This window comes from Etheostoma spectabile, chromosome 2 (genome assembly GCF_008692095.1).
Source record: "Etheostoma spectabile isolate EspeVRDwgs_2016 chromosome 2, UIUC_Espe_1.0, whole genome shotgun sequence".
Classification (NCBI taxonomy): domain Eukaryota; kingdom Metazoa; phylum Chordata; class Actinopteri; order Perciformes; family Percidae; genus Etheostoma; species Etheostoma spectabile.
The window spans coordinates 21,051,950-21,058,931 of NC_045734.1; positions in this window are offsets into that span (position 1 = coordinate 21,051,950).

The following is a 6,982-nucleotide window of genomic DNA, read 5'->3' on the forward strand; positions in this document are numbered from 1 at the left end:
TAATACTAGCCTTTACTCTCTATTGATTTCTGAAGGAGAGATCATTATGGGTGGCTGAGCTGTAAAACACTTTTTTCTCTTTCTTTTTGTGTGTTCCTTCATGGCTCAGCTCAGCAGTGGACTGAGAGATTAAGCTTTGAAGGACCAAACACTCCCAAAGCTTTTGCCATGCTTCATTTCATTTCACTTTGCATCCATATGCACCAAAAGGTGAGGAATATCAAGATTGATCTCATTAAAAAGTCAGGAGTATTTAAAATTATCTGTGTATTTGGATATAGGGTGTCCTGCTGCCATTAGTACAAATAAGAGCATCAAATATGTACCACGTCTGTAAATAGTTCATTCAAATGCTGAGTATTTTTTGTTAAAATTAGCCTTTTTTATACTTTTACACATGTATGCTACCCATTTTTAAGACTGAATAACTGAATTCACTTTGGGGCCTTCTGGCGGCAGTTGAGACCCCCCCACGTAATTTATGTTCAAGATATAGACATAAAGCTCCAGTAGATGTGTGTTCACTGTATCCAATCTATGTCTACATCAACAAGATAACCGCTGTACTGCCAGTAATGTTTTACTTCTTCTGCGTATGGAGGAATTGTTTTCATTCAGCACAAGGATCAAGAAGAAACCTATAACCAACCTGTGCCTTCGGTTCAGAGGAGAGCGACATGTGGACTTTGATCTGTCACATCACATTTAGTGTTAGGATTTATAACTCTCTTCCATCTGGGAACCATCTTACAGAGACTTCAATGGGCGGATAAAGCTCTCCACTTGTTATCCCTCCGTCTATAGAGAAGAAGGAGGAGGAGAGAGAAAATCCTGTCATGTTTTCACAGACAAGTCATAAATTGGTAACACTGAGAGGAGGGGACTCATAATATCAGTTAATGGGTCTCATGTAAAAAAGAGTGGCCAAAAATGGTGTGAGTGTTTTTGTCTTACAATGAAACTCAATGCCCAACATAGTTATTGTAGTAGATAATGTGATTGAGGTAAACTAGATTAAAAGGGAAAATGTTCACACTAAAGCGTAGCACGATTAACAGTCAAAAGTCTTTTTATTTATCACCAAAGGCTTGTTTTGAAGTGCCGGACCTCTTTGCTACAATGGAACTCGTTTGTCACATTACTCTTTTTTGTTTCTACAGTCTAAATATACATGGCCCCCTTTCAAAACATTTGCTGAAGTATGGTTGGTCATTTCAATGATATTGCATTCTATTGTGTCTGTATTTCTACAACAGTTAATCATTAAAAGAGCACATCGTGAAAGAGCACATCCTGTGAGAAGCACTGCTTGTTTGAGAGGAGCCATCAGGAGAATTAATTCAGAGATTAAGCAACATCTGTGTTTATTCCTCACTTCTCAAGAACTAGACATTTTTTTTCACTGCGATGCAGTTTGTGTTTTCTGTTAATCATGTAATGCAGACGCTGAATGAAAAATGGAAACCTCCCCAAAACATCTCTTGTTTATCTTAAAAAACCAAAACTTCTTAATGGAGCAATGCGCATAGGATACTGGTAAGAGTGAAGTTGGTATTTAAAAGAATGTGACAGAAGGGCTCATTTTTTGCCATTCCACAATCACAAAAACACAAGAGTAAAAGTGCAGGGAATGGATTACACAGCATTTGTTGTGTGTGTTTATTCTTAACCAAATTCCAATAGCAAACTTTTCTTGTCAAAAAAGATTGTTTGATACGATCGAAAGCACCAGAACAGCTACTGAATGAACCATGTTGCGAGATTATCTAATTATTAATAATATTCACTACTGATTCCAACATCAAGAATGAACATACAGTACAATCTCACTATGTCTCTGGTTTCCAAAAGGACACTTTGAAGCCTATGAAGCTTGGGTTTACGCTTGGCAAGAAATAAAAAAAAAAGTTGTGGTTGAACAAGCAAACAGCAACTACCATCACAGCTGAGTGTGATTGGCTAAAATGTTAAGCTTCAGAGTATCCCCATATTAAACAATTATTTTCAAAATGACCTAATGACACAAATTGTGGTGAAACAAATGGCTTTCTATTTCTTTCTTGTTTCTGTGTGTGTGTGTGTGTGTGTGTGTGTGTGTGTGTGTGTGTGTGTGTGTGTGTGTGTGTGTGTGTGTGTGTGTCCAGTCGGGGCACACTTTAATCTTCCTCTCTCTAGAATATGTTGGCAGGACGGCTGTTGAGTTCTTCTAGATCCTATCGACTCTCGATGCTGGGTTTCTCTGCAGCCTCTAATGCTCTGAAAACAAGCCTGATGCATTTGTAGGACAGAATAAATGACTGGTAACATCAGAAGAGGCAAAGACCAGATTAGAGCAGAAAAAAATAACATTCAAAGAGATGATGGGTGAGACAGAAGAAAAGGAAAATGACCAAATTGGAGGAAACGGGCAACTGAGAAGTGAAGCAGCTTGTCATGAAACTGGAAACGATAAGACGAGATCATTCAGAATGTCTCATGTAATAATCTGTCTCAGCCAGCAGCCTGACATTTATCTGAATGATATGTCTGACACAAATGGACTCACAAGATTGTTTGTGTGATATAATGCAAAACATGTTCACATGTTAAAACTGATGCTTTGATTTTCATAAAACATTAAATTTGAATTTTGAGCAATTCAATTTGCAAGACACCTGTTTAAAGATTTAAGTTAAAGAACTGCATCTTGTGATAAAACGTCAGAGACAACATCTTTTAACAGGTAGCGTAGAGGTTAGAATGGCGAGCACTGGCTGGCACTTAATCATGTGTTACTGCCATGTAATCACTCTTTATAGCAACAAATAATGTAAGAGATTATAATTTGAAATTCAGTCATTGCGTGACAGTTATCTTAGAAATGCTACACTTTGAAGAGTGTGCTTGTTTGCTGTCTAGCCAGGAGTTTTAGATGATGATTATTTTATGGCACGTACATACAAGACTATATACAGTATATACAACCCTTTGAACTGAGCTGGGCAACAAAGTTACTCATGATATTGTAAATTCCATCAATCCCATCTAGCGATGAGATCATATATCGCAATCAACTTTCTCTCGCCACACAGTTCAATGTACGTGTTGCAGCTAAGGTAGCCGTCACGCTTCAAAAAACGAAAGTGTACAAAAGGCCGTCTATCAGTCGTGGTTGTTGGAGTGCATGTCAGAGAGTGGCGTGGACGCGCGCTTCACACCACGAGCGGGCAGGCCAGGGCTGGGAAGCGATGATACCCAGAGCAGTATATCCTGTATGTCCCTTATCTTAACGTATTTCAAGATTGCGCATGACAATGGAGAGTCTACCCCAGTTCATGCAAGCGCAAATGTAAAATTCCAAGCCAAAAGGAATACTTGAAATTGATGGTGGTGGACAAAACTTATAAAAAAGGACAAGTTTGTGATTGGGAAACACAGATTTTGATATTGAACAACTACAAACTTTACACAATGTAGCTTTAAGTAACTTACCCAACACTGATTACCGAACCATTTTTGTTGGTATTCATTATTCAAATGTTGCAACTTTCATGTCTCCAATAATTCATTTATATTGGACTATTCTGCCATACAGTGGTACATCCAGTGCCAAATAAGAACCAGAATGATGTTGATATAGCACAGTTAAAATCAGCGATATGGAGGAGAGGAAAACATCCTCAACTAGTGTTGGCTTTAGTTCATATTTAACCATGGCTTAACCTAATTTTAGCCAAGTTCTTTTTGGCATGTGGTTTGGAAAACACCCATCCAGAAACAGGCTCTCTCTGTTTAATACGGACTTATGTTGGCTGTGGAATCACAAACACTCTGTCTACTATTGTAGCTTCTCTTAAAAAGAGAAAGAAGTGTGACTCCTGGCCAAACTGGGAGCAGTAAGGATGACTCATAACGATGCTGGCTGTCCAATCTGCCGGGGTCATGAACTCAGCTCCATTCCAGTACTCTGAGGATCACATCCCAGCCTGGCTGTAATTCTGGCCTTGTTCCACAGCGCTACTCAAATTGTTTGTGCATCGATCATGCGGTGCTAAGAAGCCATCGTTGGAAATTACATTAATGTGTGCTGTGTAGAGTGTTTAAATAAAAGTTATGTGTGTGTGCCAAAGCTAACCGATTTTTTCCTGATGTGCCAGACATGCATCCCATCAAGCCTTCAGAGCCCATAAGTAATTTACATCACAAAGACAGCATCCTTTCTCATTTGGCTGCACAGATTTTTACACAGTGAATTGCCTTTGAGCAGAACAAACTACAGATTTAGCAAACAGGGAATTCAACAAAAGGCTGAGTTGTTTGAAGAGTTGTTACTATCAAAGCTGGAGCTTGAAGATGGGATGCCAAACCGACATTAATTTGCCAAGGCTGAAGGCTCAGCAGAGGAATATGTTCTTTAAAACTCTGCCATCACACCTGGTGTTTTCAATTTATCTCCTTTTCTCTCTGAGTCCTCTTGGCCTCCGTCAGCTTTGACTTAAGAAAAACTGAGGGAAATTAAACTTGTCAATTTGAAATGGACCCCTCAATCACCCATCACCATGGGACTGTTGAGAGAGGGGGGGCAAAAAGTAGCTGCCATTGGTGTGTTTTTTCTTCCAAGAATCTCAGCGCTGATGTAATAAAAAACTGTCACAAACAGATGAAGGCTGTACAAAATGAGAACACCCAAAAGTTTTGTGTGTGCTATCATGCTCAGAGCACACTCATGCATACACACTATAATAATAATAAAAATAACACAAATGAACTGCCAACCAACAACTATTTTTTGTCATTCCTGGAAACTGCGATTAACTTTTTTTGAGTTTTGTTTTTTACACTGTCAATTGTGTTCTTTTTCTGTAAATGTCTGGGGTCAATAGTTTCTCATACAGCTGGTTGCAGTTTCTTTTGCAACTCCATGCTGTTTACTGATCTGTTCTAAGCCAAGACCTCTGTCCTTAATCATGGATTCCCACAAATGACAACTGCATTGTCCCAAATGTTAAATTTGATTAAGAAAATATGAATAGAATGAATTCCAAAATTATCAAGGGCATTTTTGCCTTCATATTTTATTATTTGTGGGTATTTGATTAACTTTTAAGGGTGGTTCTGTCCCAAGCTCTTATTCTCCCCAGCAGCGTTTACAGACAACACACTCCGCTCATATACTGAAACACAATCATGCGGTCTGACCACATCGCCCGCGGTCACTGAGCGTTCATGGTACATCCCATCCAATTAGAGTTTGAGTTGTTATGACCATCCTTTTAAATGACCTCTTGCTCTTAACACATCCTTGAGAAAAGGAGCAGACAACTGCCTATACTACAGCATTAAAACACACAAGGTTTCACACACTTGAATGTGGCACCAAAGGGCACCCGCACTCTAGTACGCCTTCCCTTTTCTCAGCAACCCATATTATATACAGTATACACATGTCCTGCCCTATACAAGAGCTGAAACCATGGCAACAAGGTCAGATAAAAGACATTCTCTTGACAAATGTATGAAAAAAAAGACAGATTCAATGTGCTTGTCAAGCAGGAAACGAGGAGGAGGAGAGCAGAGGGGCAGCCATTTTTCTGCCTTTGTTTGGAAAAGCATCTATTGAGTGGCATTTGGTGTCATGCCAGATGCTCTCCTCCACAGACAGGCACAAAGTAAACTGGATTAGTAACTGTGAGGCCTTTCTCCTGTAATTGACAGCCAAGGAGAGCTAAAAACTTCAAACACATTCAGGACGTTTCCACTTAAAGACCAGACGCTTATTCAAATGGAAATGCCTTTATTATCACTCTCTGCCGGCATCCATAGCTTTCTGACTGTATGTGCTGTACATGTGAATGGGGAGTGTAGGATAAAAATGGTCAAGAGGTGGACTCAATGAGGAGCTCTCTCTAGGTTTTTTTCAGCCAAGACCTCTTTGTTGACCTCTTTGTGTTTAATCATTGTTACCTATGGACTGCAACGAGACTGCTGCCCTCTAAGTGTTCAAATAGTGCTGTGCTATTATTTGTATTTTACTAAATTAAACAACATTTCTGTCTTGTTGGTGTTTCTTAATTTTAGCAGTGCAAATGTTGACTCCTTGCTATATTCTTTAAAAGCTAATATGCTTCACCATTGTAGACTGAATGTTGTTACAGTCAAAATACTGTTACTTTGTTTAATCGTTATACTGTATGCACTGAATACTTTGCTTGTAACACGTGAAATGTCTCTATTATCGTATATAAACTCAGTACGCTACATATGTCTATTGGCATATGTGGTCATAAGTAAATTTGTATTTATACCTGATGGTGGCACTAGATGAAAAGCCAGGGGATCATTAGTCTGTCTCAATGGATAAAGCCTGACATCTAGGGCATCTGTCACCAAATGCATGCCTCTTATTTTTTGCCATATATTTTGCGAGGGCACAGATGCTACATCCAGGGATAAGTGTCACCCAAGACTGTGGGGATTGGTTTAAAGAAATGCGAACAAGTCAAAGCGTCCTTTACATAGACTGTATATCAACGAACAGCGCTTGTGTGACGTCCCCTTTTGATTTGTGGAGGTCTGCTGTCCATTGTCCAGTTTGCCTTTACGGGCGCAGCTACCCTTGTTGCGGATGTGACGATTCAAGACGAGAGGGAGGAGTGGGGGAGGAGCCCTTACACTCTACGTTACGTTACACACTTTCACTGGCAATCACATCATAACAATGCCCTAAAACACCCCCTGCTTTAGTCCCGATTTTAAAATCAACGATACCATGATTCAAAAAATGAATATCATTTTGTGTTGCAAAAGACTTAAAACTAGCAATTGAGACCATAAACTCATTATGAAAATGTTTGGTGAGAAGGGGGTCACTTTCTTATGGACTTCTACAGAAACCGAATTCCTTTTGCAACCGCACGTTTGGCCCCCTGCTGGAATTCAGACATAAAGCAGGTGTAAGGCCCTTCCACATTTGCAGCACTTCGCCGAACCGGATGCGTTGTCC